General features: G+C 46.2%; 1 pseudogene; it reads right to left on the bottom strand.

Annotated features, from left to right (window-relative positions):
- Window positions 1-676: 676 nt before the first annotated feature.
- On the bottom strand, window positions 677-23,426 carry LOC129058312 (succinate dehydrogenase [ubiquinone] flavoprotein subunit, mitochondrial-like; annotated as a pseudogene).
- Between the last annotated feature and the right edge of the window lie 446 nt (window positions 23,427-23,872).

The following is a 23,872-nucleotide window of genomic DNA, read 5'->3' as shown; positions in this document are numbered from 1 at the left end:
TGATCTGCCCACCTCGGCCTCCCAAAGTGCTGGGATTACAGGCGTGAGCCACTGCATGTGGCCAGAAAAATCATTTTAGCATTAATACAGTTATTAGCTTTAACTCCCACCTCACATAATTTCAAAGGATTAATACCAATAAGACAAGTAACAAGGAGATGACGGATTGAAATTTAGGATTTAGTGGCTCTATTTGTCTTTAGACTATGGCTCACTAAATCTGCACACTTGAAGTGCTGTGTTCTAGCGATGCTCTGATGACACATGAAGTAATAGGCTGCATGACCGTCACCAGCCTGATGTGCAGTTGGGCTGCAGGAACCCGTGATGCTGCCTAGCCCATCCAGCCCCACATCACTCCTCAGACTCAAACTCCATTCTGACACCACCAGCACCTGGGACGCTGCCTAGGGGCTTCCCTGGTGGCAGGAGCATGTCCTGGAGCAGGCTGGGGGTTCCCAGAACTGACCATCTTGAACCTGTGGAGCATGGGCTGTTGAAGGAACACACCAGCTCCCACAGTGAGCACAGGCCCAGCTGCCCACGTGGGACCCGGCTCCTGGATGCCCCATGCCTCCGCCTCTTTCCTGTCTCACCTCCCACTTCCCTTCAGCTGCTGCTCAGGGCCACCTTGCAAATTTTGGTCTCAGGGTTGGCACCTGTAGAATGCAATCCAAAGAATTCAGATTCATTTATTTCAGATACTATTCTTTCAATTTTAGGGACTATCTTAAAAACTTAGTTTGGTAATATGTAAAACACTTACAATTTCAAAGTCCAGATATTACTTCAGAGTCTGTTTCGGTCTCACTTCCACCACTGACCCCTGTCCTCCACAGCAACCACTTTAGATTTTTATCTTTATACTGTTTTAAGAAAAAGCAAATATATATTTGCATTATATGATATGTACTCTGCCCCTTATCCATAGGCCTTCCTCATTCCTGCTTCTGGTACTGAGTTCCCCACTGCACGAATTAATGTTCCTAATCCCCTACTGATGGACATTTTGATGTTTCCAGTTTTACAAAGGCCACAGTGAAGAACTTTGTTGCAAACACATTAGGGCTGTGAAAAGAACTCTGTGCATAAAGTCCTTTCACTTCTTTGCCAGAGTTTTTTTTGAGGGAGGTTCTAGAATTGCTGAGTCAAAGGGCAAATGCCAGGTAGTTTTCTTAGACGCTGCCAAATCCTCTTCCATGAGGCTGCAACGTTCTGCATTCCACAGTGACGTATCAGAGTCCCTGTAACCCACAGCTTCATAAACAAAGCATGACAGCAAACCTGCACATTTACCCATCACACAGTTGAGAAATTTTATCCTAGTTTCACCTTTTTTTTTGGTTAGCATTTTTATTACCAGCTTTTTTGTGGCATAATGCGCAGAAGGTAATGAACACATTCTACCTGCAAGCTTCTTCCCGTGCCTTTGGAATCTGCTCCTGCTGGTCTCCAGGGAACCACGGATCTGCTTTCTGTCACGTAGAAGGCATTCTCAACACCTTCTGTACACAGCATCTACTTTATTTGGCTTCTGTTATGCAGCGTAGTGACTTTCAGATTTATTCAAGCTGCTGCGTGTGCCAATAGTCCACGCCTTCCTAGTGCTGAGGCCCCCATCACATGAACACAACTGTTCCCTGTGTGTGATGTGTTGTTCTCTCGCTGTGCACTGCCAAAAAAGACATCATTAAAAAAAAAAACTAAATATAATGTAAACCCTGCCTTAAGAAAAGTTTTTCTGGCTGTGGCTCACACCTATAATCCCAATACTCTGGGAGGCTGAGGCAGGAGGACTCCTTGAGCCCAGGAGTTTGAGACCAGCCTGGGCAAGATGCTGAAACCGTGTCTCTAAACATTAGCCAGGCATGGCGGCTCACACCTGTAGTCTCAGCTCCTAGGGAGGCTGAGGTGGGAGGATTGCTGGAGCCCGGGAGGTGGAGGTTGAAGTGAGCCGAGATCACACCACTGCACTCCAGCCTGGGCAGCATGACAAGACTCTGTCTCTACCAAGAAACAAAAAAAATAATAGAAGGAAAACCAGGTTTTTCTTACCAAAAATACACTTTAAGGAACAAATTTATCATATTAAGTTGGTACAAAAGTAATTCTGGCTTTTACCATTGAAAGCAATACAAAAACCGCAATTACTTTTGCTCCAACCTAATATTATTTTCTAATGACAAACTTGGAAATAACTGTCATTGCTCTCTAAAAGCAACAGCCTAAAAATAAAGCAGCAGCCCATTTACTTCTATGCCAGTTCTTTTAGCATTTGGTTATTTAAACTGGCAGTCCCTAACCTTTTTGGCACGAGGGACTGGTTTCATGGAAGACACTTTTTCCACTGACAAGTGTGGGGATGGTTTGGAGATGAAACGGTTCCACCTCAGATCATCAGCATTAGATTCTCATAAGTGGGGCATAACCTAGATCCTTCGCATACACAGTTCACAATAGGGTTCCACTCCTCAGAATCTAATGCCACCACTGATCTGACAGGAGGTGGAGCTCACACAGTAATGATCTGACAGGGGGCGGAGCTCAGACAGTAATGATGTAACAGGGGCGGGGCTCACACAGTAATGCTGACAGGAGGTGGAGCTCAGACAGTAATGACGTGATGGGGGCGGGGCTCACAGTAATGTTCTGACAGGAGGTGGAGTTCACACAGTAATGCTCTGGCAGTGAGTGGAGCTCACACAGTAATGCTCTGGCAGGGGCGGAGCTCACACAGTAAAGCTCTGGCAGGGGGCGGAGCTCACACAGTAATACTCTGGCAGGGGGCGGAGCTCACACAGTAAAGCTCTGGCAGGGGGTGGAGCTCACACAGTAATACTCTGGCAGGAGGCGGAGCTCACACAGTAATGCTCTGGCAGGGGGCGGGGCTCACATAGTAATGCTCTGGCAGGGGGCGGAGCTCACACAGTAATGCTCTGGCAGGGGGCGGAGCTCACACAGTAATGCTCACTGGCCGGCTGCTCACCTCCTATTGTGTGGCCTGGTTCCTAACAGGCCATGGACTGGTAACAATCTGTGGCCTGGGGATTGGGGACCCCTGTTTTAAATAATTGAGGACACACTCACCTAGTAAACCATCTGCCAACAAAAAAGGAGGAAAAGCACCAACATTAATTTGAACTTACAAATAAACTACAATAAGGCCAGACATGGTGGTTCACACCTATAATTCTAGCTCTTCGGGAGGCCAAGGAGGGACGATCACTTGAGCCCAGCAGTTTGAGACCAGCCTAGGCAACACAGTGAGACCCTGTCCCTACAATTACAAAATAAATGAGCTGGCCATGGTGGCGCACACCTGTATCCCCAACTACTCAGAAGGCTGAGTCGGGAAGATCACCTGAGCTGCCCAGGAGTTTTGACGCTGCAGTGAGCTGAGACTGCACCACTGCACCGATCCTGTCTCAAAAAAAAAAACAAAAAAAAACCTACAACAAAATATCTGGATTTTGATGTCACAGAATACAAAGATAATTACATTTGATTTTTAGGTCAACAAATATGACTAAAGTCACAACAGTAAAATATTTTAAATGGATTTGGAAATAAAAGAAAGTTTGTTCATTTCTATTTAAGAGCTGTGCCCAGTTTTATCATGTCACAAGAATGAAGCAAGGGACAAAGCTAAGTGCCACGCTCCCTGGCCACTGGGTTCCTGGCAAGCTCCTGGCCACTGGGTGCCAATCTCCCCTCAATGTACTCCTTCTTCCCCGGAGTGCAGAAGTGTATGAAGACAGTTATGACTTGGACACATGCAGGAGCTTTTATACGTAATTACAAAAGCTGATTCTGTCATCTCCGCATCTTGTCTCATCAGTAGGAGCGAATGGCTGAGGGGATGGTGGCACAGTCAGCCTCCTTCAAAGTTTTGTTGATTATGGGTCTATATTCCAGGGTGACCTTGAAAAGAAGAGTCAGTGGTAAGCACAAAAATGTACAAAAAGCCATCTCTTGTGTTCTTTTCGAAAAATTTTAACTATAAAAGTAGATTTACAGCATGTGAACTTTAAGATATTTGCTGCAGTATTTTCCAATAACAAATTCAAAAATGATCTACATGCACAACAGCGGACAGTAAATGATAGCAGATCCGTAGACTGGAACGGAGCAATGAAAATGACACCGTACCAGACTCTCAGTGCTTTACAAAAATGCTCCCGTCATGAAAAGTGGGAGAACCCTTGTCTATACGAAGACACTTGATGTTTAAACCATCTACTTCCAGTTTCTCTACCTCAAAGTAAATACTTATATAGGTTGAACATTCCTAATCCAAACATCTGAAATTCTCCCAAATCTAAAACTTTCTGAACACCAACATGACATTCAAAAGAAATGTGCTATGGAGTCAGATCTTCCGATTAGGGATGCTCAGACAGTAAGTATAACGCAAACATTCCAAAGTCTGAACAAGCCTGAACTCCAAAACACTTCTGGTCCCAAGGGTTTCAGAGAAGGAATACTCAAGCCGTGTATTAAATATGCACACATAGGAAAAGGTAGGCACATATACAAAGAAATTTAAACCATAATGGGTCATCTCTGGTTAGTGAGCTCTTATTTCAATCTCTTTGTACTTTCTAAAATGAGTATGTATTTCTTGAAAAATCACTGAAATGGCTGGGCGTGTTGGTTCATGCCTGTTGGGGAGGCCAAGACACGTGGATCACTTCAGCTCAGGAGTTCAAGACTAGCCTGGGCAACATGGCAAAACCCCGTCTCTACAAAACATACAAAAATTAGCCAGGCATGGTGGCATGTGCCCGGGAGGCTGAGGTGGGAGGATCACCTGAGCCGGGGGGAGGTTGAGGCTGCAGTGAGATGAGATCGAGCCACCACATTTCAGCCTGGGCAACAGAGATGAGACTCTTATCTCAGAAGAACAAAAACAAAACAAAAAACCCAAACCCGGAAACATGAAAAACAGACTTGTGCTGAGTGAGTGAAGTGTGACTTCTCTATACTATCAGGCAATGGCCTTCATGATAAATCCTGAAAATGACCTACTGCCTGAATCACAGACACACTAGATGATAGTGAGGGTCCAAAGGTAACTTCCACAGACACAGCTAAATGATTATACGACTATCTCTTTCAAGTTACGAAAAGCTTAAGGGTAAAAGCTTTCTATCTTCATTATTTCTGAATCTCAATGCCCAGCGGAAATGCCACATGGGTGAACTGTGCCTGTGTGGAACAAGGCTGCAATTCCCCTACCAAACCCTCAGCTGGCTGTTCCCAGGATGCTGCTTACCCCAACCCCTCCTCAATTTCTTTTTTTAGAGACGGAGTCTCGCTCAGTCGCCCAGGCTGGAGTGTGGTGGCGCAATCTCGGCTCACTGCAAGCTCCACCTCCTGGGTTCATGCCATTCTCCCGCTTCACCCTCCAGAGTAGCTGGGACTACAGGCGCCCACCACTACACCTGGCTGATTTTTTTGTATTTTTAGTAGAGACGGGGTTCCCCTCCTCCATTTCTGCCCTTCTCTGCTTGCTCAGTGCCCAGGGGATGCTAAGGGCTGCACCACATCCCCTCAGCTCCCCTGCAGACGCTTCTAGTTGGCCCAGCCCATGGGAGGAGAGGGGAGGGGTCTCTTCTGGGTTCCCTTGGCTTGGGACTGGTTTCTGGTAGTGGCTGTGTCCCCACCCCACAGATGCTGACTTTCTCGCCAGGTCCACAATCATCATCTCTTCCCCGCCACCAGGCCTTGGACATCTGCTCCTGCCCAGTGACTTCCATCTGGCCCACACCATGGAGCAACCCTTCCTTAAGGCTCCTCTGAACCACCTGCAGGCACTGGATTCTGTTTCCGCCCGAAGCCTGACTGCTGTCAGAGTGCCTTTTTCAGTGGTGCCTCAAATCTGTCAGGAGTTGATTTAAATCTGGCCTGCTCCTCCCCGTTCACCATCAGCAAGGCCAGCCCGCAGACCTGGGCGGGGCCATGTGGGTGCTGGGCTGTGGTGAGAACGAGCTCCACACTGACCTTCCCAGTGCTGACATACATATAGGACAGGGTGTGCTTCCTCCAGTGCTCCTCAAAGGGCTTCTTCTGTTGCCCCTGGATGGGCTTGGAGTGATCATACTCATCAATCCACACCTGAGGCCAGAAACACAATCACATTTCTCATTACTCTAACAGAGCAATACAGAAAAAACACAGGAAACATTAAAATGATCTAAGAGACAGATGCCCTAGAACTCATTCCATTTCCACTTCAGCCCAGGAGGTTGGTGCCATCAACACGTTCAGAACCCACAGAGGCCACATGGCTGGCCAGGGGTGTGCAGCCAGCAGTGAGTCCAGAGTAATCCACGTCCGCATGTTCCCTTAGACATCCTTTACGTACCTAGGAGTTTATCAAATACTTCGTCTTTTTGCTCCATGCACTAGGAGACTACCTCAATCCTTTCTTTCAGCCTGTTTTTATTTAAAAATTTTGTTTTTCTTTTGAGACAGGGTCTCGCTATGTCACCTGGGCTGGAGTGCAATGGTGTGATCACAGCTCACCAGAGCCTTGACTTCCCGGGCTCAATCATCCTGCCTCAGCCTCCTGGGCAGCTGGTACTTCAGGCGTGTACCACCACGCCTGGCTAATTTTTTAATTTTCGTAGAGACAGGTTTCGCCATGTTGCCCAGGCTGGTCTAGAATTCTGGGGCTCAAGTGACCTGCCTGCCTCAGCCTCCCAAATGCTGGGATTACAGGTGGGAGCCACTGCACCTGGCTTCTATTCTAATTAAAACTCATCACCAACTAAATTTATGCTCCTGGTCAGGGACAGTGGCTCATGCCTGTAATCCTAGCACTTTGGGAGGCCAATGTGGGTGGTTCACTTGAGATCAGGATTTCGAGACCAGCCCGGCCAACATGGTGAAACCCTGTCTCTACTGAAAATACAAAATTAGCCAGGCATGATGGCATGCATCTGTAATCCCAGCTACTTGGGAGGCTGAGGCAGGAGAATCACTTGAACCCGGGAAGCAGAGGTTGCAGTGAGCTGAGATGGCACTGCTGCACTCCCACCTGGGGGACAGTGAGACTCCATCTCAAAAAAATAAAAATAAAAATAATAAATTTATTATTATTCTGTATTCTGGCAAACACGGATTCATATACTTTGCAGGAAAGACTCTTAATATGTATAATGAGATGAGCAAGTTCTGAGCAGTGATCACAGCCATCAGCATATTGTAGTGGAGAGTAAATCAGTAAAATTTCACGGTGAATAAAAATGATTTTCCCATTCACCGTGTTCGGCTGACTGGAAAGGCTGACATTAGCCACCCACACACCGTCCTGAACCAGCCTGCGTGCCTGCCTTGTGGAGCCTTTGTCCTTTTGCTGATGTGGTTTGTCCTGAACTTGCATTTGCACTGCAAGCTTCCCTTTCCGTGGTTTTTTGCTATCATATGTGAAAAACTCTTACCCCGCAGAATCCAACACGTGTGCTCTACACAAAAATCAGTTCATTTGAAGAACAAGTGACCACAGGGCAGGCTCTATAATCAAACCACAGGGCAGGCTCTATAATACCTCTTCCAAACCACAAGACAGGTTTGAAACAGTGGCTTACTCGTTATTTAGTAAACTGGCATTTCCTCCACAGGGCAGGTCTGAAACAGCGACTTACTCATTATTTAATAAACTGGCATTTATTTCCCGGTCATGCCACTCTGGCTGCACTTCTAACCTTGGCCTTCTAACAGCAAAGCACATTGGCTTGGAGATGCCACTGCTGGCATCAGTGGATGCCGACCAAAAGCAAGGAAAAGGTCACAGTGATCCAGAAGATGGCAAGAACCCAGGGATCAAAGTTACCAGGGGGAAAAAGGCATGTTTTGGATTTACTTTCTGGGAAACGAAATAAAATGCAGAGAAAATGCAGGGGTGGGGCTGAGTCCCACCAGGCGGGAGGAAAAGGCAGGTGCAGGTGGGTGTGACGAGAAGGCGCACCTTGTATTCTTCCCTGGCGTACGCGCCCCATGACTCCTTCCGCGCCTCTGCTCCATTGATGGTCTCCAGCACACACAGCATCAGGTTCTGCAGCTCCAGGGTCTCCACCAGGTCCGTGTTCCAGACCATTCCTGGGGACACAAAAAGTTCCATCAGGGGCAGGCAGGGACCCAGTCACATGGGCCCTCTGAGCTGTCAGCCTGGACCTGCTAGTCCATGGAGTCACTGGTTGTGGCTTTACAGCTGAGGGCCAGGACCCATCCAGACAGCAAGCATGGAACTAAGTGAGCACTGATGGGACAGACACCACCCTACCCTGCAGAAGGCAGGGCCCAACAGTGTGCACACAACCCGCTGTCTGCTCACCCCGGTCAAACATCTGCAGGTGTTTCAGGTCTCTGTAGAGCTTGCTGATTTTCCCACAACCTTCTTGCAACACGCTTCCCACACGGAACATGGCAGCATGATTTTGCATTGACTGTGGCACAAAATATTATTTGTAAACTTTTAATCCATAGAAGCAGCCGTACCAAGAACTGCTTAACTTTTAGACCTGTTGTTTTGCATTTCATTTTATTTATGTAAATTAAACAGGAAAATTAGGAAATGCAGACTATGAGTTTATTACTCTGAACTTAAAAATGAAGTTCTGACTAAAGCTTCTGAATAAACAAATGTTTCTATTACATACATATCTTAGACCCACACACATCCTTTCCAGCGGGATACAGCCAGGGTCCAGGACTCCAAGCAGACTGCCTGTGAGGCACCATGTTCCATAAGGCTCCACAGCCAACCAGGCAGCACTGCCTCCCCACACCCCTGGCGGGACTCCTGACGTGGGGTCTGGTGGTCAACGTGACACGAGCCAGCAGCCCTGTGGTGACACACACAAGGAGGAGCTGAACAGAGCCCTGCTGATGGTGGGGTTGGAACCGAAGGTCTTCAAGGAGAGGGAGGGCGTGGGTGGCTGGGGCCCTTGGCCCATCTGGCTACTGTCTTTTGCCTATTTTGTAGAAGCTCCTTGTACACTGAGTTCCTTCATAGTTTTACCATGACGAGAAACATGCTATGCAGTGGACGTAAAGTTTACTGTAGGTATGCTGGGAACTGGGCATCAGCTTTTGCTTCCTGTGGGACAGACAGGCACCACCTCCGTGATCCCTCCTCCTCCTTGCTTCTCCCTCTAACTGTGCTTTGCTCCACTGACCCTAATTGTCTCTTCCTCTGCCAATGCACCTGCATGGTTTAATTTGGACATTTCGTCTGATTTTCCTTAGACTCATACACAATCGTAACACTGTAATGCACATCAACCTAATGATTTTTCAGGAAGAACAAATGAAAAAAATTGCACCTCAGAATCTAGTATTACATTCTTTCATGTCCTTTAGCAGCCACGTTTTCATATCCTTTCTTCGTATTTCTGGTTACATTATTTCAAGGCATTTTTAGTTTTTTGTTTGAAATGTGAATGACATATTTACTGATGTCTGAGCAGATTACTGCTGGCACATTGCAAAGCCACTGATTTCTACATACAAATCTCTTATCCAGACACCTTACTACATTCTTGTTTTGTTTCTGTTAGTTTTTCAGTTTCTTCTCTGGAAGTTTTTTGGAAATTATATCTGTAAATAATGGCAACTGTATCTATTCCTTTTCAATATTTACTGCCAAGACCAGCTGGGTCGTGGAAACCCTAACCCAGCGGCACTAGAGGAATTAAAGACACACACACAGAAATCTAGAGTGTGGAGTGGGAAATCAGAGGTCTCACAGCCTTCAGAGCCGAGAGCCTTCAGTGGAGATTTACCCACTTATTTATTGACAGCAAGCCAGTGATAAGACTTACTTAAAGTATTCCTTATGGGAAATAAAGGGATGGTTCTGGCTAGTTATCTGCAGCAGGAGCATGTCCTTAAGGCACAGATCGCTCATGCTATTGTTTGTGGTTTAAGAACGCCTTAAGAGGTTTCTCCCCCCTGGGTGGGCCAGGTGTTCCTTGCCCTCATTCCAGTAAACCCTCAGCCTTCCGGCGTGGGTGTCACGGCCACCACGAGCATGTCACATGCTGCAGAGATTTTGTTTATGGCCAGTTTTGGGGCCAGTTTATGGCCACAGTTGGGGTCCTGTTCCCAACAATTTACTTCATTTTTTTTATTGTTACTATTAATAGCCAGAGTCAGCAGAAAAATCCCTTCCCCCAAGGAAACACATTTCCACAGGCATAGGAAGCTCTGTTTGTTCAGTGCTGACTCCAGCACCTCACGGAGTCTGGGATACAGCAGGCACCAAGACACACCTTGTTTGGTGGGAACACTTCTAGTATTCTCACTTCAAACCATCTCAGATTTGCCATTTCTATATCCAAAGGCGTGTTCCCATTCTCTAATGCACTGGTTCCTTCTTTCCCAGCTGCCCTCCCACCCTACAAAAGCACTGCAGGGCATCACTCAGCCTTCTGTGCCTTAGTCACGCTGTTCTTCTCACCGTTCCACAAAGCCTCCCTCAAGCCCAGCCTCACCTGAAGACTGAAGGGCACAGACCTCTAAAAATGTCACCAGGGAACCTGTTCTCTCGTGTCTAACACCAAATGCCTTTCAGAATAGGACTGAAGCAATGGACTTCTTTTTAGAAAATACACAGGAATTCTTGCAAATAGTAGACAAGAGATCTCATTCTTGGACAAGAATCCTTGTTATTAGAGGAATTCAGTTTCTTAGACTGACTATATATCAGGTTCTCCACAGCCCCCATGGCTAATGGCTGCCATACTGGACGGCAAACACTCAACATTTCCATCATCACGGACGGTCTTACTGGACGGACCCCCAGCAGCACAGGCCGCACACATCACTTTCCACCTGCCTCCCACTCTCCCTCTCTTCTGAGTATGTTTAGGGGCAGCAACAGGTCCAGCTTAAAGACATTTCCGAGCTGCTGGAAGCCAGGCGTGATGACATGATCAGTATCTGGGCCTGAGATGTAAGCACCAGTGCTGTGTTGAACTCCAGGAAACCTCTAAGAGAAAGCGGCCCTGCTGGAGACTGAGCTTCTCTGGCGGTCCACGCTGTGACTCATCCATGACAGCCAGCGACGGTCAGGGCACGGAGGTCACGCCCAAGCACACACGAGTGAACCACAGAAGGCTGTCCTGGATGCTAAGCAGTCACTAATTCTGCCCTAGCCTGCTGACCTTCTATGTGGAAAACAAGTGCACTTCTGGTCTCTTTCATGTTCTTGATACAGTGAGGAGTATGTCCCACTGCTGTTCACCTCCAGATACTGGTGCAGCCTCGTATGTTTATTGCAGCACTAGTCACAATAGCAAAGTCATGGAATCAACCTAAATGCCCATCAACGGATGACCAGATGAAGAAAATGTGGTACCTATATACCATTAAATACTACTCAGCCATAAAAAAAGAATGCAAGCATGTCTTCTGCAGCCACACAGCTGGAACAGGGAGGTCACTATCCTAAGTGAAGTGACTCAGAAGGTCAAGTGTCACACATTCTCACTTGGAAGTGGGCGCTGAATGGTGAGTACACATGGACACACGGAGTGGACTAAGAGAGACTGGGGGCTCCAAAATGCGGGAGGAGTGGGGATGAGCGATTACCTGCTGAGTACGACACACACGACTTGGGTGACGGGTACATGAAAAGCCCAGACTCCACCACCTCACAGTACATCCACACAAAACTGCACCTACATCCCTCTAGACCTATTTTTAAAAAAACAAAACCAGTGCAGGGCCAGGTATGCAGCCAGCCTGCTCTCTCCAGAGCGAGTCCAGGCTCTTACCTTCCGCATGCTGAGTCGCAGTTCCCATGTTCTTCTGCTTCTTCCATCAGCAAATCTCAATTTCTCAAGATTCGTGACAGATTCTTCCCCAGCATTTGGTTTAATTGGAGGGACTTTATCTCCTAAAACAACAACAAAAAAAGCTAGAATTTAACTTTTGAAAACCGTTTTAAAAAACCAAATGGATTTAGAATGACACATAAATACGTAGCACAGCCACTCAAGGAGCCTGGAAACTGTGTAAGTCTCCTGAGCTAACAGACTGCCAGCCCACCCTACATCTGAGGCCATCTGTTGAGTTGGGGCCAATTTTAAAGAACAGACATAAAAGGCAAAACTGTTGGCACACAGTAGATATCCATTAAGTGATCTTAGAGTGAATAAACTAGAAATCATCTCTAAAATTAAAAAATTAAACATAGGCCGGGTGTGGTGGCTCACGTCTGTAACCCCAGCACTTTAGGAGGCCGAGGTAGGTGGATCACTTGAGGTCAGGAGTTCAAGAGCAGCCTGGCCAACGTGGCAAAACCTCATTTCTACTAAAAACACAAAAATTATCTGGCATGAGAACTGCTTGAACCTGAAAGGTGGAGGTTGCAGTGAGCCAAGATCGCACCACTGCACTCCAGCCTGGGCAACAGAATGAGAGCCTGTCTTAAAAAAAAAATTAAATGTATACAAATTTATATACATTAAGTGTATATAAATGTCACTCCACTAAGGGAAAAAAAAGACACCTTCCAGAAGGTGGTCCCGAGGGACCGGCCACCCCACTGTCCTTCACATCAGGGGGAGGAAGGTGGCTGCTGTGTGCTTGAAAGTCACCTGCTGATTTGGACTCTTATGTGCTCTCACCTATACTTCAAGATTTGCAAAATTTTTTTTTTTTTTTTGAGATGGAATTTTGCTCTGTAGCCCAGGCTGGAGTGCAGTGGCACCATCTCGGCTCACTGCAACCTCCACCTCCTGGTTCAAGCAACCCTCCTGCCTCAGCCTCTGGAGTAGCTGGGACTACAGGAGTATGCCACCATACCTGGCTAATTTTTGTATTTTCAGTAGAGATGGGGTTTCACCATGTTGGCCAGTCTGGTCTCGAACTCCTGACCTCAGGTGAGCCACCTGCCTCGGCCTCCCAAAGTGCTGGGATCACATGTGTGGGCCACTGTGTACGGCCAAGATTTGCAACTCTTGTGTTTCCAAGATGTCATGAAAAAAGTTTTAAACTTTTTTTTTAATAACATTATATTTTCTTCAACAGGTAACACATGCAGGAGACAGGAGATATGAAATGCAGGAGTCAAACAGGCCCTGCCCTGCCCACTGCCTCTCCACGGGACCAGGCTGTGGGTCTCTTGAGGGTCTGCTCAAATGCTTCTAGGCTTGCTGGTGTTGCTTTTCCTTTTGTTTATAATGCTTTAAAAATTGATCTTTCAGTAGAATTGACTTTTTCCTTTCGGTGAACAGTTCTACGATTTATTTTTTCTTTTTTTGAGACAGTGTCTCCTCCCTCTGTTTTCCAGGCTGGAGTGCAGTGGTGTGATCTCGGCTCACTGTAACCTCCGCCTTCCAGGCTCCAGCAATCCTCCCACCTCAGCTTCCCAAGTAGCTGGGACTACCCAAGTGTGAGCCACCATGCCCAGTTAATTTTTGTATTTTTGGTAGAGATGGGGTTTCACCACCTTGCCCAAGCTGGTCTCGAACTCCTGAGCTCAAGCAATCTGCCTGCCTCGGCCTCCCAAAGTGGTGGGATTATAGACGTGAGCCACTGCACCCAGCCTCAGTTCTACCAATTTTAACACATGTATAGATGCATGTAACCACTTTGGGAGGCTGAGACAGGAGGATCACTTGAGGTCAGGAGTTCAAGACCAATCTCGGCAACAGAGGGAGAACCTGTCCCCAGAAAACATTTTTAAAAATTAGCCAGATGTGGTGGCGTGAGCCTGATTGTACCACTGCACTGCAGCCTGGGCGACAGAGGCAGACTATGTCTAAAAATATATATATATGTATGTATTTTTTGGGGGGAGGGGTGGGGGAGAAGTAGTGATGCTACAAGCATTTTTCTTTCATTTTTAAAAATTAAAGCATGAAGATACAGTGAAATAAACTCATCATTTTTAATGTAGGGTTTTTCAAATTTTGACACACACAGAGCTGTGTCTGTAAGTCTCAGCACAATCAGGAAACAGCCTCTGGCAACCACCAATCCCTTTTCTTCCCTAGATGTGCCTTTTCCAGAATGTCCTATCAACAGAACCACAGGTGTGCAGCCTTTTGAGTCTGACTCCACAGCATTCTGCGTGAGATGCTGCATGTGTGAGCGGTTTCTCAGATGTACAGTATAGGGTATTCTTACAAAATGTTCTTTTCTGCATTTTCAAAGAAAGAGACGCTCAAAATTTCCACATTGCTCTGAGAGAAGTGGTATCAGTCCTCACTGCTACAAAGTGCAGGGCTATGGAATAAGACAAGCACAACCTGTGGCGTCAGGAACGATGGACCTGAACTCCGCCTTCGCCGATGATCGGCAACGGCTTGGGATAAGACGCCAGCTCTGCGTGTGCTGGCCTCCTGAGCTGTGGTCAGATCCACAGAGACACAGTGTCTGAAGTAAGCTACCCTTTTAATACTATCTGTACCTTTCTAACTACAGATATAAAAGGGCGCATGTTTATAAGTTACGGCAGTGCTAGTTTTTATTTCAATTGAGTCCACACAAAAAGCAAAAAGCACCTGTTCTATAAAAACAGCAGAAATGATGCCAACCAGTTAATGAAAGAGAAAGGTAACGGGAAGAACGTGGGCCTGGGGTCCCACCATCCTTGCCACACAAACATCCACCAGTGCCTCATCCACCTCACACTGTTCTGAGCACACGAGGCTGGATAACCACCGTGAAGATCTCTGGAGGTGGGAGTGATGCTAACTGTCCTGTTCTTAGTGTACATAAGACTCACACTCCCACACACGGTATTTCTTTTCCTGCACATTGTTTGACGCTATCATGAAAAGAAAACCAGCAAGTGAAATCCAATCTGACCGTAGAGGGTGGGAATCCTGTTCACTCTAAGTCAGCCCTTCTCCTCTAATAGAGGTTAGTTGTACTTTGTTTTTAGAATGGCCTAAATTATTTTTCTAAGTACCAAGAAGTTACATATTCATTCAAGCCAACTGTTTTAAATATTTCATTGCAAATAAGTGATTTTTATCAGGCAAGTAATAGGTAATGAACTTCCCCTAAAAATAACAACTTCCTAATAGTGCTTTCTCGAAGCAGAAAATAATGACTGCAAAATAATTAAAAAAAAAAAAATGTAACCCCAAAAATGTCACCTTAACTGTTAAGATCCCCAACCAGCCTCTATCTAGTCTCAACATTACCACCATATAATCTCTGGATTTCTCAGTTTAATCACTTCTAGGGGAAAAAACCCAGACTACCTCTATATGATCACTAAACAAATTTCCAGTAACAAATCAAGGCTTTGTAACCTGGCTGGGTGCAGTGGCTCATGCCTGTAATCCCAATACTTTGGGAAGCTGAGGCAGAAGGACTGTTTGAGTCTAGGAGTTCAAGACCAGCCTGGGCAATATTGTGAGACCCTGTGTCTACAAAAAAAAATTTTTTTAAATTAGTCAGGTGTGGTGGTGCACATCTGTAGTCCCAGCTACTTGGGACTCTGAAGGTTGAGGTGTTGAGGACTGCTTGAGTTCGGGAGGTCGAGGCTGCTATGACTGTGCCACTGCACTCCAGCCTGGGCTGACCCTGTCTCAAAAAAAAGAAAAAAGACTGTAACCTCCTGCGCCTTCTCAAATAGTCTGGATCCTGAAGAAAACACTTACCAGGCCTGCATGACTCTTTGATACTCAGGGCACATGCCTGACCAGACAACCAGGTCCAACAGTGAGTTTGCCCCGAGGGGGTTGGCACCATGTACCAAGGCACAGGCGGCCTCCCCACAGGTGTACAGGCTGGTCACAATCTGATCCTGGCCATTCGCGTGCTTCAGGACCTGTGGAAAGGAAGATTTCAGGTGAAATGTCAAGGTGCCTATTCCTCCACAAGCCCACCTCCCTCAACAGGGTGTCTGGGCTGCAGATCAGAGAAAGAGAAGGAAGTAGGCCGGGCATGCAGTGGCTCAAGCCTGTAATCCCAGCACTTTGGGAGGCTGAGGTGGGTGGATCACCTGAGTTCAGGGGTTCAAGACCTGTCTGGCTAACATGGTGAAACCCCGTCTCAACTAAAAATACAAAAATTAGCCAGGCATGATGGCGGGTGCCTGTAATCCCAGCTACTCGGGAGGCTGAGGCAGAAGAATCACTTGAACCTGGGAGGCGGAGGTTGCAGTGAGCCGATATTGAGCCACTGCACTCCAGCCTAAGCGACAGAGCGAGTCTCCAAATCCAAGAAACAAAGAGAGGGAAGTAAAGGCCATATCTAAGAAGGAAGTAAGGACCATAGCTACTCTTCTTCAGAGGAAAACTTCCGAATGTATCCCCCAGTTTCCCCTCTGCCCCTGAGCACCTGCTGTTACAAGCAGGTCAGAGGACCTCCAATGTCAGCATCTGCGACTGTCCCCCGTGTCCCATGTTCCCAAGGCCCTCACCACCTGTGCTCCGGCTCAGACCCAGGAGCACGGCAGGTGGAGGAACATCAGCAGGGGAGACTGATGTTCCAGACTCTTCTACCCCCTGTTCACCTCTTCATCTACGCAGGGAAAGTAGCAGCTTCCACCCACCTCACCCAACAAGGAGGCTAAGTGACTGACAAGCTCTGTGTGAACCGCAAACCACTCAAAGGTATGAATTATAAAGATCTCTCAATGTATAAGATCATTAGAAATAACACAAGATCATATAGGAAAGTAATTATAAAATGGAAAAAGCTGCAAATGATGTATCTATGACACTTTACTAAGGAGGAATAAATTATTAAGCCCCCTCCATCCTCCAGTAATAGAAATTTAAAGTGCAATTTAGAAAACAATACAGTACTTTCTTGAAGAAAACATCTGTCTTTTCCTCTAAGATCTAAAGAGACAACTGCGAGGTGGGCCCTGTCGTCCCAGCCTTCTTTCCAGCTGTGGGAGAGGAGCCAGCACCATCACCTGCCCCTTGTAGCTGGTGGGAATGCCGTCCACATTATAATGCACGGTGGGGAGGACATGGATCGGCTCCTTCGTGACGTCCACGCCAGTGAAGATCATGGCTGTCTCTGAAATACCAGGCAGGCGCGTGGCCAGCTGCTCTAGAGGTAGGTGGTGCAGCTGCAGGTAGACGTGATCTTTCTCAGGGCCACAGCCTCTGGTAAGACAGGACACCATCACATAAGGCAGAGAACGGCAACGGCAGGACACCTGAGAATACGTCATCTTGGAAGCGTATGAGTTTCAACATGTTTTGATACTGAGCAAAATTTCCCCTCATGTATGGTCACCCTCTCATCAATCTTTTCAAAGTATCTACTGTGTGCCAGGGACAATCCTAGGTGCTGGGACACAGCTGAGAACCAGAACAAAAACTCTGCCCTCACTGAACTCACACTCGTCTCAGGGATCACAGCCTGCTGCGGCTGTCCTTGGTAAGAGCATTAGAAAGGCCTCTATGCCAAATACAGTCGTCCCTGCGTATCCATGCCAGGATCCCCACGGATACCAAAATCCGTGGATGCTCAAGTCCCTAATATGAAATGGGATAGAATTTGCATATAACCTATGCACATCCTCCTCTATACTTTAAATCATCCTCATTTAAAGTTTTACATTTAAGTTTTACAGCAACTCCAGGATTACTCATAGTACCTAATACAATGTAAATGCTATGTAAACAGCTGTTACACTGTGTTGTTTAGGGAACAATGACAAGGAAAAAAAGTCTGCATATTTGTAAGGATGCAATTTTATTTTCAACACATAGTTGGCTGAAACCACACATGTGGAACCGATGGATACGGAGGGCCACCATATTCAAAAAAACCATCTGACTTCTTTTTTTTTTTTAAATATAAAAATGTAAAACCTCTAAAGCCCATATCAGCAGATATTTAGTAAGTGTCATTACATTAAAGAACAGGGTCAGGCAATGAAAGAACTGTAAATTGTTTTACTGAAAGCCAAATAACCCGCACACTTTGAAAGCTGCTGAAAAACATCTGTGGGTATCAGACACAACACCCAAGGCTCACACACCGACTTCAGGTTGGGTGTGTGTCTCTCTCTCCCATACTCCGTCACATACTCACACACACTAAGAGAAACTCTGTTCCACAGATTTGAGAAAGAAACTGGCTACAATTTTCAAAATGTAGGTCTTTGGGAAAATATCACAGACTAACAGACACCTGCCTGCAGCTGAGAGAGGTGGCTGTGCACGTGTGCCTGCACCCGAAGGTGAGGGCGAGCGGTGCTGAAACTCACAGAAGCAACCCCGGCCCGTGTGCCCACTCAGACAATGCTGGTGGTAAATCACACCCACCTTCCTTCGCGGATCTCCAGTCATCGACCGACACACCACAACTCTAGACGCCAGGTCCTTCGCGACGGGGGCGTATCGCTCCATAAACCTTTCACCTTGACTGTTAATCAGAATGCCTCCCTCTCCATGACATCCTTCCGTAATGAGACAACCAGCACCATATGTACCTGCAAAAAACCACACACATTTATAACCTAACAATTGCTAGGTCTCTATTTCAAATGCATTATTTTTTTCAAGATATTTTTTGGGGCAGAGAGGAAAAAGATATGCAGAAGGCAGTATATGTAAAACTGAATAGAAAGAACAGTTAAGATACAGTAGAAAGTCCGGATAACAAAAAGCACGGACAAGGCTGACAGCTGCAGCACAGGCTGGGGCACAGTGGCATCCCCAGAGAGGAGAAAGGCCGGCCCACAGACCTCTGGCCAATACTCTGATTACAGCCTGGTGTACGCTGGATGCCTCAAATTTTGTTTTAATTTTTGAACATTCTTTTGCACTATGATACTGGGGTGACTAGTTAAGAATACTAGCTAGGAAAATTCATATCTAAGTTACCCAAACAGCAGCAAGGACAGTAATAATGATTATTTTAGTTAATATTTACACTGCACTTGCTATGGGCAGTTCTAGCTGCTTTCCACATATTAAACTCATTTAAGTCTTACAACAACTCTGGGTAGTATGACCCCCTTTCTCAGTGACAAGCAAATTAATGCTTGGTAACATCCAGTCATGCAGCTGAGGACAGAGCTCAAACCCAAACCTGGGCACTCCGGCGGTCTGTGCTCCAAACAGCGGCTCTGTGACTCCTCAGTGTGATGAGAAACAGGGCGTGCCAAGCTCTTGAATTTTAACAAAGGAGATCAAAAACGCTAAACTAAAGGTATTTCAAAAGCTACAATTTTTATTAGTATATAAAAAGGGCAATCTTGCTTTCAAAACAAGAATGTGATTCTTGCATCTCACCTGCCTTTTGATTTTCTAAGTTTCAATGCTCTTTTTCTGTTGATTATTTCTCACATATTGAAGACAAAGCATGAGAAGTGGAGCTCTAAGCAAATTACAGAGGGAATTCAGGGGCTCAGTGACATTTTATTGATTAAAAACGGTAATAAAAAAATACAACAGGCCGGGTGCAGTGGCTCATGGCTATAATCCCAGCACCCTGAGGGGCCAAGGCAGGAGGATCGCCTAAGCCCTGGCGTTTGAGACCAGCCTGGGCTTAAAATGGTGACACCCCATCTCTACCAAAAACAAAAAAACCCTCAAAAATTAGCTGGAGATGGTAACACATGCCTGTAGTCCCAGCTGTTTGGGAGGCTGAGTTGGAAGGATCGTTTGAGCCTGGGAGACAAAGGCTGCAGTGAGTCAAGATTGCTCCACTGCACTCCAGCCTGGGCAACAGAGCAGGACCCCATCTCTAAACAAATTAAAAAAAACAAACCTACAACAAATTCATTTCTTATTTTCATCCTTTCCAGGGATCTGAAAGCTGACACTGACAGAGTAAGAGAAGACACAGGTCTGGTTCTTTAGCACCACTTCAGGGGTCTCCATCGTCCACAGGTCAGAAAAGCAACCCAGAAAAGTCCAGGATGAGTCATCTCAAACGAGAGGCAGATGTGTGCGTGTCTCTCTCTGACTCATTTTGAAGAACCTCCCCCAAAATCAAGACTTCAACTGTCATTTCTGTGTTAATGTCTCCAAATTGCACATTCGTAACCTCAACCGTCAGATGTCCCCAAGACGAGCTCATCTTCCCCACGACAAGCCCCCTCAGTGGTCATGTGGGCTGAGCCAAATGCCCAACGTCACATGGGGTTCTGTCACGGCTGTGTCCTAACTTCACATCCCATTATCGCAGAAGCTCCATGTTCTCCTACAAAGCTATAATCTGCCTGTGCTGCTTCTCAGTTCCACGGCATTCACCCAGCTCTCAGAATGCTCACTCAGTAAACCCCGATGAAGACCCAACCATGTGCTGGGCATAAAGCACCCCAGTTAATGAGAAGACCTGCCTGCCCGAGGAGCTGATGACCTCACTGCGAAGAGGGACATTGAACAAACCCTGCTTTTTTTTTGAGACGAAGTCTTACTCTGTTGCCCAGGCTGGAGCGCAGTGGTGCGATCTCGGCTCACTGCAACCTCTGCCTCCCAGGTTCAAGCATTCCTCCTGCCTCAGCCTCCCAAGTAGCTGGGATTACAGGTGCATGCCACCACACCCAGCTGATTTTTGTATTTTTAGTAGAGATGAGGTTTCACCATGTTGCGCAGGCTGGTCTGGAACTCCTGACCTCAGGTGATCCACCTGCCTCGGCCTCCCAAAGTGCTGGGATTACAGGCATGAGCCACCACGCCCGGCCTCAATCCCTGCTTTACTGCTGGCATAAGTATCACCAAGACAGTGTTTAGCGCTCTTGAGAAATGCATAAGACGGTGGCCCAAACTGCCTCAGGAGAAGGGGAGTGTGGGAAAAGTCTCCTTAAGGAAATGACATTGAAGTTAGGACCTGAGAGCTAAGGAAGCTGATCTTCAAAACCATGTTATCACATAAAACTATGGAAGAGCAATGAGTAGGCACCACACACTTACAAGACACACGTGAGCCGAACGCCTGCCGGGCAAGGCGTCCTGCCCTACCTGTGGGGTGGAACTGAACAAACTCGAGGTCCTGGCAAGGAAGGCCTTCCCTGGTGATCATGGCCGTGCCATCGCCGCTGCTGGTGTGGGCAGATGTGCAGCTGAAGCAGGTGCACCCGCAGCCTCTGGAAACAACAGAAAGCAGTGACTGCACACAGCGGCCCACGTCCGGACATCCTGTCTAGCGAGATCAGAATCGACAGGGCAGCCCCCAGCACCGTCTTCTCAGTGCTGTGTGCACACAGCCCCCTACTCACGCACACCCCACACACATCACTGGGGGCCACACCAGTGGTGCTGCTACCCTGCGCAGGTAGGAGAGAAGCCTGGGATCAGAGAAGGGACTTCCATTTGTATTTTATTTTATTTATTTATTTTGAGATGGGGTCTAACTCTGTTGCCCAGGCTGGAGTACAGTGGCGCAATCTCGGCTAACGGCAACCTCCGGCTCCCAGGTTCAAGTGATTCTTCTGCCTCAGCCTCCCGAGTAGCTGGGATTACAGGTGTGCACCACCACGCCCAATTAATTTTTGTATTTTTAGTAGAGATTGGGTTTTGCCATGTTGGCCAGGCTGGTCTTGAACTCCTGACCTCAAGTGATCCTCCCACTTCAGCCTCCTAAAGTGCTGGGATTACAGGCATGAGCCACTGTGTGTCTGACCCTATTTGTATTTTAGCTTTGTGCTGTTCAGAAGGTTTCCCCAATAAGCATATACTACTTTTATAATGAAAATTTTAAAATTTTTATGGATTTTTTCCCCCAGATTTACTGAGGTATGATTGATGAATTAAACAAAAAACAAAACTATATATATTTAAGGTGTACAACGTGATGATTTATTTTGTGAACTGATGACACAATCAAGTTAATACACATGTATCACCTCATACAATTATCCTTTTTTTGGAGATACAGACGCCTAAGGTCTACTCTGTTCGCAAATTTCAAGTTATAATAACGATAGCCACCGTACTGTATAATATTAACTCTAGCCACCATGCTGTATAATGTTAACTCTGGCCAACATTGCTGTATACTATTAACTCTAGCCACCATGTTGTATATTAGACCTTCAGAACTTCACCTTGTAACGGGAAGTTACGCCTTTAATCAGCATTGCCACAGTCTGCATTTCCCCAACCCCTGGCAACCACTGTCCTACTCTGTTTCTGTGAGTTGTGACTATTTTAGATCCACATATGAGTGACATGTAGTATCTGTCTTTCTGTGCCCGGCTCGTTTCACTTAACATAATGACTGTGGGTTCATCCACGTTGTCACACATGACAGGATTTTCTTCGTTTTCATAGCGGAATAATATTCAGTTGTGTATACACACCACATTGTCATTAAACACCAACAAATATTTAGGTTGTTTCCATATCCCAGGTATTGTCAATAATGCTACAATGAACATGGGGGTCCAGGTGACTCTTTGAGCTTCTGATTTCATGCCCTTTAGATATACACCCAGAAATGGGGTTGCTGGAGCACATGGTAGTCCTGTGAATTTTGAGGAACCTCCAGAGTTTTCTGTAATAGTTGTATTAATTTACATTCCCACCAACAGCACACAGGGTTCCCTTTTCTCCACATCCTCACCAACACTTACTATCTTTTGTCCTCTTGGTAAAAGCCATTCTAACTGGAGCGTGATGAGATGATACTCATTGGGGTTTTAATATGCATTTCTCTGGTGCTTAGTGATGTTGAGCATTTTTTCATACATCAATTGGCCATTTGCATGTCTTCTCTGGAAAAATATCTATTCAAGTCCTTTGCCCATTTTTAGTAGGGTTGTTTTTTAGTAGGGTTTAGTAGGTTGTTTTTAGTAGGTTTTTTTTTTTTTTTTTTTGCTATTTTAGATACTAAGATATCATTAGAGATATGGTTTGGAAAATATTTTTTCCCAACCTGTAGTTCTGCTGATTTTTTTTCTTGGCTGTACTGACACTTTTTAACTTTTAAAGTGGTTAAAGTAACTGACAGAATATAAAATTAAAGTTACTTATTTTCATTATGTGGAGAAGACAGACTTATCTATCCCCAGGAATCAGTATAAACACAGAACCCAATAAAACAAGAGAGATTTTGCCAGAAAACCCCATGTGACTCTTCAGGCCACAGTTTCCTCACCTAAAATCCGGAGAGGTAAGCTGTGAACCTGATGGCAGCCACTACCGACTACTGAGGGCCATGCTTTCTCACCCCCTGAGGCAGGTGCTGCTGTCCTCACCCTTTACAGGTGAGGAACCACGGCTGGGAAAGGCCATCACCCTCACACGGTTATATCAAGGCCTGTGTCTGAACCGTTATTCTACAATGCCTCTATTTTCCTTAAAATAAACAAACTCTAAATGAAATTTATTGATTTTTACAAAGGAAATAAAGTAGAAATTAGATTCCTACCCTGTGGCAACAACAGTGTTCTTTGCTCTTATGCGATGGATGGACCCGTCCTCTATGCACAGTGCGATGACACCACATCACTCCCCATTCTCCATCAGGAGATCCAAGGCAAAATACTCCACAAAACAGCTGGTATCACATCAAAGAGACTAAAAGAAAGAAAAAAAAAAGGGCAAGAAGTGTTAAGCCAACCTTTAAGGTTTTAAGGTGGTATCCGCTCATGCGAACAGGTGAAAGAACTGATCTAAATGGACCAGGTGAATCCAAGGAGATCAGCAACAGTGTCAACGACACTGTCGGAGCCTGAGAGGCATTCCACGCTGAGCAGTCCAAACAAGGCAGATGTGCTAGAGAAAGCAGCAGCAACAGCTCCTATTTTGGTGACACATTTCCTACTTCTACACAACCCGAAGAGGCACTCCACACTGTCCAGTGGCTGCATGCAGCTCCACTCAGAGTCTGGTGCCAGAGTGAGGTCCACAGACCATGGGGTCACAGCCCAGATGGGAGCTACTGGCAACACATAACCACTTAATTAATTAAAATCAAACAAAAC

This window comes from Pongo abelii, chromosome 2 (assembly GCF_028885655.2).
Source record: "Pongo abelii isolate AG06213 chromosome 2, NHGRI_mPonAbe1-v2.0_pri, whole genome shotgun sequence".
NCBI lineage: Eukaryota > Metazoa > Chordata > Mammalia > Primates > Hominidae > Pongo > Pongo abelii.
Note: the sequence above shows the minus strand (reverse complement) of the source record. Positions and strands in the feature narration are given on the sequence as shown.